Genomic DNA, 13,495 nt, shown 5'->3' with positions numbered 1-13,495 from the left:
AAGTAAGGAGCGACATTAAAACTTAAAACGAACAGAAATTACTCCGTATATGAAATGGGTTGTCCCCTCCGCAGTCCCTCGCTCTTTACGCTAAAGTTTGAGTCTTTGCCACAATTCTACTTTTTAAAACAATTAAAAACTTTAGCGTAAAGAGCGTGGGACTGCGGAGGGGAAAACCCATTTCATATACGGAGTAATTTCTGTTCGTTTTAAGTTTTAATGTCGCTCCTTACTTTCAGTTAAAAAAACTAGTTTTTTTTTAATTTAATTTCTGAACGTTTTTCAATTAATGCATGTTTGATTTTGGATCTCCGCACATAAATGATTGAAATGAAATTAGTATATTAATTTATTTTGGCTAAATGGCTTTCTCTTAGTTTTGATCAGACGATTTTGAGAAATAAGGGGTGGGGAAGGAGGCCTAGCTGCCCTCCAATTTTTCGGTTACTTAAAAAGGCTACTAGAACTTTTAATATTCAACGAACGTTTTTATTAGTAAAAAATATACGTAACTTAAGAATTAACTTACGTAACAAACTTTTATATTCTTATATTTTTATTATGTGTAAGAGGGGGTTTGTACCCTCGTTAATACCTCGCTCTTTACACTAAATCGTAAGTTTTGTCCCAATTCTTTAAGAATGACCCCTGAATAAAAAAGGCCGTAGAATAAATAGTTGAAATCACTAAAAATATTTTAGCATAAAGAGCGAGGTATTTATCTCCTCCTAAATACCTCGTTCTTTATGCTAAAGTATTTTTAGAACCCCTCATATGCGTAATAATCTCTGTTCGTTTTAAATTTCAATGCTATTCGTTACTTTCATTTGAAAAAACGTTTTCATGTTTATTTTTTCATTGTTTTTTTTTATAGTAATGGTAGAAAATCCTGCGCCCTTTTCATTGAATTTTTATTCCCCCGTGACATATTCCTCAAAGGAAAGATCCTCCCATAAAGCCCTCTCCCATCAACCCCACCCCCAAACCAAAAAATCCCCATGAAAACGTCTGTACACTTCCCAATAACCATTACTATATGTAAACACTGGTCAAAGTTTGTAACTTGCAGCCCCTCCCTCAGGGATTGAGGGGGAGTAAGTCATTCCCAAAGACATAGTTATTATGGTTTTCGACTATGCTGAACAAAATGGCTATCTTAAAATTTTAATCTGTTGACTTTTGGAAAAAAATGAGCATGGGAGGGGGCCTATTTGCCCACCAATTTTTTTGGTCACTTAAAAAGGGCACTAGAACTATTCATTTTCTTTAGAATGAGCCCTCTCGCGACATTCTAGGACCACTTGGTCGATAAGATGACCCCTGGGAAAAAAAAACAAAAAAAAACAACAACAAACAAACAAATAAACACGCACCCGTGATTTGTCTTCTGGCAAAAAATACAAAATTCCACATTTTTTAGATAGGAGCTTGAAATTTTTGCTATAGAGTTCTCTGATATACCGAATGCGATAGTGTGATTTTCGTTAAGATTCTATGACTTTTAGGGGATGTTTCCCCCTTTTTTCCAAAATAGGGCAAATTTTCTCTGGCTCGTAACTTTTGATGACAAAGACTAAATTAATTGAAACGTATATATTTAGAATCAACGTAAAAAATCGATTCTTTTGATGTATCTTTTAGCATCAAAATTCCGTTTTTTAGAGTTTCGTTTACTATTGAGCCGGGTCGCCCCTTACTACAGTTCCTTACCACGAACTGTTTGAAAAGAAAATAATTCGGTATTTCGGGGCTTCTGACATTATTACTCCTTTGCGGAAGTTAGGCTCAAAATTGAAAAAGGATTATATTTTTCTCTGGGCCCCTTCCACCTCTTAGTTCGTTTATTTTCCCGTTAGTTTTCACCTGTTTTCGCTTTATAGTTGTGTTATCTCTTAGCAGTTCTTTCGTTAGTTGAGTTATGGTTGTGGTATATATGTTTTATTGCTCGTATAGTTGTGTTATTTTCAAATTATACTCCATAATAGAGAGGCTCCGAACACCCAGCATTGTATATTAAGCTCTTAATTTGACGTTTTTTTCTAACGTGACCAGATTCGTCCTGCGCCCTTTTCATTGATTTTTTTTCGCCCATGGCATATTTCTCCAAGGAAAGATCCTCCCACATAGCCCCCTCTCTCAACCCTACCCCCAAAACCAAAATACCAGTCAGTGAAACCGAAATTTAACAAAAGTAAGATTTTAGCAAAAGTAAGATTTTGTTTCCTTAACCTTCATATACACTTAAACAGTTTTTCATAGTAGTGGGAAACAAATTAAAATAAATAAATGTGCGTAAAACATAAGCAAATACAAGCTAAAAACTAAAGACACCAAACAACTCCAGAAGCTGTGGCTTTCTTTTGAAGGTCTAGCTGTCTTTGGGAATCAGAAGATGGTAAATCTGAGAATGTTTACGGATGTAAAGTCTTGTCAATTTTTAGTAATTAATTTCGACTATTTATTTTCATAATTAAATATGGCGTTCATGACCAAAATGTAGTACTGTCTTAAAAACCTCATAATTCTGAAATAAGCAAAAGAAAAATATGTTTATTCTGATGGCCTTGGCAGGTCAAAGAAGTGGCTCGTGGATGAGCGAATTAGAAACTAAATTGCTTAAGTTTGCATTTTTTTTTTAGATTTTGTCACAATATGTTCTTTATTGACTTTACATTTATAAGGATATCAAACAGTCCGTGGTAATGAACTGTAAGTAAGGAGCAATACGGTTCAATAGTAACCGATACTCTAAAACGGAATTCTGACATTACGGATGTACCAAAAGATTTGACTTATCATGCTAATTCCAAATATATAAAATTGAAGAAAAGTTCTTTCCACACAGAATACACTCCCCCTTGTCGCAGGAAAATTTTCCCGAGACAATTCCATGATAGATGAAAATCCCATATGGAAAGTTTCTTGAAGATGATCTTGGATGAAATATTTTTCTTCACCCATTTGTATTTGAAAAATACTATAATTCTGATTGTTTTGAAAATCACACCAGCAATCCCCTCCTCTGTGAAAAATTTTTCCTCCAAATAGCCCCTCCCCCAGACCTAGTAGAAAGTTGCTCCTGCAGAAAGTTCCCTCTGGAAATTTTATCCCTTAAAAAACCCATAAGGAAGATTTCTTTAGTGGAAAATTCCCCCTCCCTATTGAGAGATACTCTAGACAATTCCAACCCGGTAAAAGACTTCCGACGAATTCCTCGTGTTTAAAATTCCTCCTGGAGAGTTCATCATCCCCCAGAAGATTCCTCTCCCATTGAAAATTCTTTATGTGGAAAATCACCACAGTGGAAATCCTCCTCCCCCTCCTAAAATGTATCGGTTACTTTCAAATAACAAATGCTATACGCTAAAAATTGGCAAACTTCATGACTTACCGACCATTCTCCAGGGGCTTTTGGAGGTCATGTTATCCCCAGTGGCAGAGTTGCTGGGCTTTTGAACTATTTTGAACAAAATGACTACCCTAAATATTTAAGATTTTTATCAACCAATTTTGAGAAAAAAAAAGGTGTGGGAGGTGGGTTTGTTGTACTCTAATCTTTTTCGCACTAAAACTCTAAATGTTCGTTAGAGTGAGTCCTTCCTGATATTCTAGGACTTTTGGTTCTATGCGATCACTCTGGGGAAAACAAGCAAAAATTAAAAAAAATACATATGTAAATAAAAAAATAAACGCCCATCTGTGATCTTTTTTTGGCAAAACAAATACAAAATTCCATATTTTTGCCGATGGGAGCTTGAAACATCTAAAGTAGGATTGTCGGATATGTCGTATTTGATGGTTGGATCAAACAGTTCGTGGTAACGAACTGTAGTAAGGAGCGATCCGGCTCAATAGTAACCAAAACTCTAAAAAATTGAATTTTGATATCAATAGCTACATCAAAAGAATCGCATTTTAATGCTGATTTTAAATATATAAGTTTCATCAAGTTTAGTCTTAGCCATCAAAAGTTACGAGCCTGAGAAAATTTGCCTTATTTAGGAAAATAGGGGAAACACCCCCTAAAAGTCGTAGGATCTTAACGAAAATGACACCATCAGATTCAGCGTATCAGAGAACCCTACTGTAGAAGTTTCAAGCTCCTATCTACAAAAATGTGCAATTTTGCATTTTTTGCCAGAAGACAAATCACGGGTGCGTGTTTATTTGTTTTTTTTTTTTTTTTTTTTTCATTAAGATTCCATGATTGTTAAGAGGTAGTTCTTCTTTTTCGAAAATGAAGCGATGTTCTCAGGCTCGTAGCTTTGATGGACTGAACTAAGCTTAATCAATCTTATGTATTTGGAATCAGTATAATAAAAGTCAATTCTTTTGGTACATCAGTTAGTATCAAAATTCCGTTTTTAGAGCTTCGGTTACTATTACTTCCAGTTCATTAACACGAACTGTTTGATATTCTTAGGAATGTTGAGTCAATAAAGAACATATTATGATAAAATCTCAAAAATCAAAAATGCAAACTTGAGTAATTTAGTTTTTGATTTGCCCATCCACTATTCACTCTTTTGAGCTACTAAGGTCGTCAAAATAAACTCATTTTGTTACGAGGGAAGAGAATTTCCATGAAGGGGGCGCAGGATTTTCTAGCTTTATTTAAAAAAAAAATTTAGAAACTGAATATTTTTTTCTCCTGGAAGTAATGACTAGCATTAAAACTTAAAACGAACATAAAATATTACATTTGTAAAGGGGTTCGTCTTCTACACAATACCTTGCTCTTTACACTAAAGTACTTCTAGCAATTTCAACTATTTATTCTGTGGCCATTGTGATTCAGGGGTCATTCTTAAAGATTTGGAATAAAATTCAAGCTTTAGTATAAAGAGCGAGGTATTGACAAGAGGGCAAACCCCCTCATATATGTAATGAAAATACACAAATATAGAAGTTCGTTACGTAAGTTAATTAGTAAGGTAAGTATGTTTATTACTAACAAAATCGTTCGTGCAAAAAATAAAAAATCTAGTTGTATTTTTAAGTAACCAAAATTGGAAGGCAAATAGGCCTCCTCCCCCACCCCTTTTTATCAAAATCATCCGATCAAAACTATGAGAAAGCCATTTAGCAAAAAGAAATGTATATGCAAATTTTGTTTTAATTATTCATATGCGGTGAGCCAAAATCAGAACATGTATTAATTCAAAAATTTTCAGAAATTTAGAACTCCACAACGCCTCACTCTTTACGCTAAAGGTTTTATATTGTTTTAAAAAGTAGAGTTGTGACAAGAGTCAAACTTTAGCGTAAAGAGCGAGGCGTTGTGGAGGGGACAACTCCTTTCATATACAGAATAATTTTTGTTCGTTTTCAGTTTTAATGTCGCTCCTTACGTGCAATTAAAAAAACTTGTTTTTCTTTATTTAATTTTTTTAAGGATAAACAAGATTCTCCATGATTTTTCTTTTGCTTATTTCGAAATTATAAAGGTTTTAAGGCAGTACTAAATTTTGTTCATGAACGCCACATTCAATCATGAAAATACAACAGAGTTTATACGACCACTCTTTCCATGAGACCCTTATATTCCCTTGGGGCATAACTAGCAACCCTTGCACTGAGGACTGTGGGAGGTTGTCATCCTCAGAGACATAAATTCCAGACCTTTCAACTACGCTGAACAATATTTCCATCTCAAAATTTTCATTATATGGTTTTTGGAAGCTGATGGGCCTGAGGGGGGGGCATATTGCCCTCCACTTACTCTTTCCATAAAAACTTTATATGCCCCCGGGGCATAACTTACAACCCTTGCCCTGAGGTCTGTGGGGGAGGGAGTCTAATATCCTTAGACACAATCTCAGGACCTTCTAACTATGCTGGAAAAATGGCTATCTTAAAATTTTGATTGGATGTCTTTGGCGTGTGAGGGTGGTTAGTTGCCCTCTAATCACTTTCGACTTATATTCCTCTCATCAAATTTTTAGATAATAATTTTGTTGAAAATAGCTGAAAAATCTAATTAACATTACCCCGGTGTCAAAATCACCCCCTTAGCCTCAGATACAATAGCCCTAAATTATTTAAGTTACTCGTTGTTCAGAGTCAGGTTCTAGCAGAAAAAACAGGTATATTTGGTCTTAATTATCCGGTCAACTCTGAAAAATGCTCTCTAGGCCAAGATTCCCCGAAATTTCCTGTGGGTATATTTCCGAAATGATTCTCGTGCCTGAATCAACAAAATACGTTAACTTTTCAAATTACTTTATCTGCACAATCTTAGAAATGGGCTTGACGGAACCAGAATGAAACTTTCAGATAAGACGGACAAGTTGACTTTGAGTTTCAGCTTAGAGGATGGGGCATGGTGAATTAAAAGATTCTATGTAGAAACAAGTTATCAACATAGCATACATTAAATATATCGGAAACAGCTAAGGGGACTTCGCGGAAACTTTTGGTGCCTCAGGAGAGGGGCAAGGGCACTTTCAGCTTCGTCTTTGGATTAAGGGAATGAGGGGACCGAAATATTTGTTGTCTTTAATCTATATGTAAGGTTTTGCAATATATACCCTTGTGGAACCAAAGATGTCTTGATAGGGAAGTAGTGAGACAAATAAGAAAAAACTATATTCCCCCAGTTAATCAAAATAGCACATGTGAATTATTTCTGGACTGGCTTGGGGAATCGAGTTGAACGTGTCAGGGAGTACTGTGTTAGGGTAATAGAAAACTGAATTTTGGACAAGAGGATTTAGGAGGAGGAGGGTGTTAAAACACCCATACAAAAAATAAATTTTACTTTATAAGCCCCTGTGGGACTTAAAATCTATTCACGGCTAAGTAACCAGTTAAAGTTCACATATCATGCGCAACTAGTTCATCAATTAAATAAAAAAAAAACAAGTATTTTTAACTGAAAGTAAAAAGCGACATTAAACTTAAAACGAACAGAAATTACTTCGTATATGAAAGGGGCTGCTTCCTCACCAACGCCCCACTCTTTACGCTAAAGTTAGACTCTTTCTCTCAACTCTTCTTTTTAAAACAGTAAAACACTTTAGAGTAAAGAGCGGGGAGTTGATGAGGAAGCAGCTCCTTTTATATACGAAGTAATTTCTGTTCGTTTTAAGTTTTAATGTCGCTCCTTACTTTCAGTTAAAAAAAACTTGTTTTTTTTATGTTTAATTTCTGAACGCTTTTGAATCAATGCATGTTTTGATTTTGGCTCTCCGCAGAGGAACGATTAAAACAAAATTTGCAGATTTATTTTTTGGCTAAATGGCTTTCTCAAAATTTTGATCGAATGATTTTGAGAAAAAAGAGCAGAGGAGGAAACCTAGTTGCCCTCCGAATTTTTGGCTACTTAAAGAGGCAACTAGAACCTATTTTTAGATTTATTTTTTGGCTAAATGGCTTTCTCATAATTTTGATCGAATTTGAGGAAAAAACAAGCGGGGGAGGAAGCCTAGTTGCCCTCCGATTTTCGGTTAATTAAAAAGGCAACTAGAACTTTTAACTTTTTATTCTTTTTATTAGTAAAAGATATGCGTAACTTATAAATTAGCTTACGTAAAGAACTTTTGTATTCTCATGTTTATATTATACATATATAAGGGGGTTCGCCCCCTCGTCAGTACCTCGCTCTTTACACTAAAGCTTAAATTTTGTCCCAATTCATTAAGAATGACCCCTGAATCACAAAAGCCGTAGAATAAATAGTTGAAATTAAAATACTTTAGCGTAAAGAGCGGGGTATTAGGAGGAGGTGAGCCCCTCATATGGGTAATAATTTCTGTTAGTTTTAAGGCTTAATGCTGCTCCTTAATTCCAGCTGAAAAACTTTCATATTTATTTCTTCATTGTTTTTTTTTTAAATAATGCTAGTAAATGCTGCGCTCCCTTCATGGAAATTTTCTTCCACCATGAAAAATTCCTCGATAGAAAGTTCCCTCAGCCTATCCCCCTCTTCTCAACCCCTCCCCCTAACCAAAAATCCTCCTGAAAACGCCTGTACACTTCACAATAACCATTACTATATGTAAGCACTGGTCAAAGTCTGTAACTTGTAGCCCCTCCCACTGGGACTTTGGGGGAGTAAGTTATCCCCAAAGACATGGTTATAAGGTTTGACTACGCTGAATAAAATGGTTATCTAATAATTTTGATCCGTTGACTTTGGGAAAATAATTAGCGTGTGACGGGGCCTATTTGCCCTTCAATTTTTTCGGTCACTTAAAAAGGGCACTAGAACTTTTCATTTCCGTTAGAATGAGCCCTCTCGCAACGTTCTTGGACAACTAGGTTGATACGATCACCCCTGGAAAAAAAAACAAACAAACAAATAAACACGCATCCGTGATCTGCCTTCTGGCAAAATATACAAAATTCCACATTTTTGTAGATAGGAGCTTGAAACTTCTACAGTAAGGTTCAATGATACGCTGAATCTGATGGTGTAATTTTTGTTCAGATTCTATGACTTTTAGGGGGTGTTTCCCCCTATTTTCTAAAATAACACAAATCTTCTCAGGCTCGTAATTTTTGATGGGTAAGATTAAACTTGATGAAACTTATATATATAAAATCAGCATTAAAATGCGATTCTTTTGATGTAGCTATTGGTATCAAAATTCAATTTTTTAGAGTTTTGGTTACTATTGAGCCGGGTCGCTCGTTACTACAAGTTCGTTACCACGAACTTTTTGAAATGGCATATCCGCAATAGTACGGTAAAGGCTTTGGAGAATGAACTGATACTTTCTGGGAGTATTGAGGCGGCATCAGTAGACTTTAAATCTTGCATTTGTGGAAGAGGTAGAGGGGTCCCAAATGTTTTGTTTCTTATCTGCCTAAGAATTTAGTCAATAATAGCTAATATCGAACTTAAAATAAATCAAATTACATTCTTTTTTCCCATACGATTAAATAGCGTGGCCGTAGTACTCTGAGGGCAGTTTAGAGTGACAAGTTGAAATTTCCAGAGAATCTTGGAGGAGATTTAAACAAAGAATTTCAAGCTTTATGGTAATTGGGAAAGGGTGATAGGGCCAGAAAGTTCTTGTCTCCAGATTATTGGTTCTCCTGAAAAAGTATTTAGCCCTTTTTCAAAGAAAAATTGATATTTATATCTGGGAATCCCTGTTTCATGTGGACCCCTATGAACAGAAACAAAAACTCGAAATAATTTTGCTGTGCCCAATGGGCCAAAAACTTCTCTTTTTTAGCTATAAAGGACTCATAATACTTTTGTTTAGTTTAGACAAGAATTCATGACGCTAAAAAATGAGGCCTTTAATTTTGTTTCTCCAGTCGGTTTGAAAGCCACGTTCTGAAATCCCAAGGCCTGGTGGCCCTTTGTGTAGAAAAATTGAAACTGTTTTTGACTGTATTGATTTGTTACGTACAAAAATGGGCTCTAGTTTGGTTTCATCTCAATAGGCTTAGACTTCAAGGGTATAGGGCCGGGTATACCCAATGACTACGAATAATTTTAAAGTTTTGGTTGTATGGAAGATACTGGGCCAAATGCACTCGTTTCGTTCAACTCGCTTAAACCTAAAAGGCGTGTCGACCTGACAGTGGGAAACCCTTGGTACAGTGAGTGAAGACCAAAAACTGGATGCAGCAGTTCGTGACGGAAGAATATGTGAAAACGAACTATTTTTTCATTAACTGGTCTGAAATTTATTGAGCCAGTAAACAGGGGTAAGGGCATCCGACAAAAATATTGAAAAAAATCACTTTTTGAGTAGATCTGCTTGAAAACTATAGGGCTTATGCATAAACAAAACCAGCTTAACCTCAAAGAAGATAATAAAAAAGTAAATAAACCTGGTTGTATTGACTCGTAACGTCCGGTTTGTTTCAGTTTTATTTTCTAGGACAAGTAAACAGAACTTTTACAAGTGACCTAGACCTGTATTCACTTAAATAAACTGAGGTTACGCTAAAGAAGAACACGAACATATTCTTTCAATAAAAAAGGTGTAATAAGAATAATGCAAGTTCAGGAGTATCTACGATATGGGGGGGGTCAGGATGGTTTCGTTAACAATCATTCCTACTATTAACCGACGACTAAATTATATCGATCGAAAAACGAGCATAATCAATTTGATAGAACATTTCCAAAAAAAATCGAAATTTTCAAAGTCGTATTAAAAGCAGGAGCGAGAGGAAAAAATGCCAAGCAATAATGAAAACTCAAAACGAAGAGAAAGTACTATGAACGAATAAATGAAACCCAAAAATAGCAGAGATTAAAATTAATAAAGTAGTCAAACATAAAGATAACGGATACTGAATTGGATGAATAGAAAGGAATAGAAATCAAAACGAATAATCAAGTTAAACTTAGCACAACCACACATTGCTACCTATGTCGGTGGGGCTACCGTCCCGTTAAACCCTGTAAGGCTCAGAGGTTCATTTGGGCTTCTTTATTTATTTATTTGTTATTCTTTTTTTCAAACAGTTCGTGGTAACGAACTGTAGTAAGGAGCGACCCGGCTCAATAGTAACCAAAACTCTAAAAAATGGAATTTTGATACCAATAGCTACATCAAAAGAATCGCATTTTAATGCTGGTTTTAAATATATAAGTTTCATCAAGTTTAGTCTTACCCATCAAAAGTTACGAGCCTGAGAAAATTTGCGTTATTTTAGAAAATAGGGGGAAACGCCCCCTAAAAGTCATAGAATCTTAACGAAAATCACACCATCAGATTCAGCGTATCAGAGAACCCTATTGTAGAAGTTTCGAGCTCCTATCTACAAAAATGTGGAATTTTGCATTTTTTGCCAGAAGGCAGATCACGGATGCGTGTTTATTTGTTTTTTTGTTTTTTTGTTTTTTTGTTGTTTTTTTTCCCCAGGGGTGATCGTATCGACCCAGTTGTCTTAGAATGTTGCAAGAGGGCTCATTCTAACGGAAATGAAAAGTTCTAGTGCCCTTTTTAAGTGACCAAAAAAATTGGAGGGCACCTAGGCCCCCTCCCACGCTAATTATTTTCCCAAAGTCAACGGATCAAAATTCTGAGATAGCCATTTTATTCAGCGTAGTCGAAAAACCTTATAACTATGTCTTTGGGGACGACTTACTCCCCCACAGTCCCCGTGGGAGGGGCAACAAGTTACAAACTTTGACCTGTGCTTACTTATAGTAATGGTTATTGGGAAGTATACAGGCGTTTTCAGGAGGATTTTTTTGGTTTTTGGGAGGGGTTGAGAAGAGGGGGATATGCTGGGGGAACTTTCCTTCGAGAATTTGTAATGGGAGAAGAAAATTTCCATGAAGGGAGAGCAGGATTTACTAGCATTATTTAAAAAAAAACAATTAAAAAATAAAAGTGAAAAAGCTTTTTCAGCTGGAAGTAAGGAACAGCAATAAAACTTAAAACAAACAGAAATTATTACCCATATGAGGGGCTCACCTCCTTCTAATACCTCGCTCTTTACGCTAAAGTATTTTCGGTAATTTCAACTACTTATTCTACGGCTTTTGTGATTCAGGGGGTCATTCTTAATGAATTGGGATAAAATTTAAGCTTTAGTGTAAAGAGCGAGGTACTGACGATGGGGCGAATCCCCTCATATATGTAATAAAAACATGAGAATACAAAAGTTCTTTACGTAAGCTAATTTATAAGTTACGTAAATCTTTTACCAATAAAAAGATTCGTAAAAAATTAAAAGTTCTAGTTGCCTTTTTAATTAACCAAAAAATCGGGGGGCAACTAGGCTTCGTCCCCCGCTCTTTTTTTCTCAAAATGATTCGATCAAAATTATGAGAAAGCCATTGAGCCAAAAAAAAAAATATGCAAATTTCGTTTTGATTATTCCTCTGCGGAGAGCCAAAATCAAAACATGCATTGATTCAAAAACGTTAAGAAATTAAATAAAAAAAACAAGTTTTTTCAACTGAAAGTAAGGAGTGACATCAAAACTTAAAACGCACAGAAATTACTTCGTATATGAAAGAGGCTGCTTCCTCATCAACGCCCCGCTCTTTACGCTAAAGTTTTTTACTGTTTTAGAAAGAAGAATTGAGAGAAAGAGTCAAACTTTAGCGTAAAGAGCGGGGTGTTGATGAGGAAGCAGCCTCTTTCATATACGAAGTAATTTCTGTGCGTTTTAAGTTTTGATGTCACTCCTTACTTTCAGTTGAAAAAACTTGTTTTTTTTATTTAATTATCTTAAGAGAACAATACTGGATGTCACAATTCAATACAACCAGATTTGTTTCCTAATTATTTTGTCTTTTGATTTCTGTTCACTTAAATCTCTGCTCATTTTAGGTTTCGTCAATTAATCAATGGTAATCATTGCTACTTTGACGTTATCATCTATTTTAATTTCTGTCCGTTTTAGCTTTTATTGCTTAATTTCTGTTGCTGTTGTTGTAAAGCAACATTTCTGTTGCTTTAAGTCTGAATTATTATTCGACTTTATATCTGCTTATTTTGATTTTCAGATGACTCTTTGATTTCCTTTGCAAAATATTGCTGAAAATATTTTTTTCAATTAGTCAGGGAGATGGATAGCGGGATACATGTGATTCAAAGAGTACAACAATTATTTTGAAAAACGATGAAATAGAATATGCTTTTAGAAGTTGTCTGTTTAAATATATGGGTTAATAAGATAATAATGAACTGTCTTAAGTTCCACAGGACTGATTTCTGAAGAATTAATTCTTGTTTTGTCATCAGCCTTCCAGTTGAATTTTTGTTCCCAATTCCTCAATGCTTGAGAAATCAGTTATAAAAATTTCAAGTCAGAAGGGTACAATAACATCACCCTTCATATTCAATTTTTAACAGACAAGCTGTCTACTTGCTTCTCTGTAGACCGCAGTCTACAGCTGTCTACTTGCTGTCTACTTGACAATTCATATAACGTTACTTGCTTCAAATTTTGCTGTAGTTCTAATCTTTGCTGTATCTACTTTTAAGCGAATCTTTTTTTAGCTCGTGGAACCAACGGTAAATCTAACAAATATCACAGGCAGTGCAATAGCGCTGCCTCAGTAGAGAGCGATGTGTCTCTACTGAGTCTCTAATGTCTCTCAGTAGAAAGACATTTTTTTTTGGGGGGGGGGGTTGATTTTAGACCAGGGCACTTCGTATCGAAGGGGCTGTCGTATAAACTTCCAAAAAGACTCATTCGATTAGGAACTTTGAGCGAAAACAGCGACAAAGACCACACTGCCTTTCCATAGCGAACAAATACAAAGTAGAAAAAATCGGGAAAATCTTTTCAAGACAGTGAAAATCAGTTCTGTGAATATTTCGGCCCTAAGTCTAAGGGCCGTCTTCAACACAATACGAGAACAAGAGAGAAAATATGTATATATAAATAAACTTACATTAAATTGTGAGAATTAAAACTAAATAATGTTTTCTAAAAACTTTTTTTTAAAACAGCCCTTGCATCCTCAATTCAACGAAGTTCAGCCAAGACTGACAAAAAGAAAGAATTGAGAATATAAATTCATTCAAACTAAAGATAACAAAGTAAATAAGTGCTATTTTTC

General features: G+C 35.3%; 1 protein-coding gene across 2 annotated transcripts in view; it reads right to left on the bottom strand.

Annotated features, from left to right (window-relative positions):
- The window catches only part of LOC136028132 (dual specificity calcium/calmodulin-dependent 3',5'-cyclic nucleotide phosphodiesterase 1-like), a 318,548-nt gene extending 305,137 nt beyond the window's left edge, over window positions 1–13,411 (bottom strand). The window contains exon 1 of one of the 2 annotated variants that reach the window (XM_065705780.1): window positions 13,328–13,411. The gene's annotated coding sequence lies outside the window, so the exon portion shown is untranslated. The remainder of the gene's footprint in view (window positions 1–13,327) is intronic. The other variant, XM_065705781.1, reaches the window with a different exon arrangement.
- Between the last annotated feature and the right edge of the window lie 84 nt (window positions 13,412–13,495).

Source organism: Artemia franciscana, chromosome 6 (genome assembly GCF_032884065.1).
Source record: "Artemia franciscana chromosome 6, ASM3288406v1, whole genome shotgun sequence".
NCBI lineage: Eukaryota > Metazoa > Arthropoda > Branchiopoda > Anostraca > Artemiidae > Artemia > Artemia franciscana.
The sequence above is the reverse complement of the archived record's forward strand: the minus strand, read 5'-3'. Positions and strand labels throughout refer to the sequence as shown.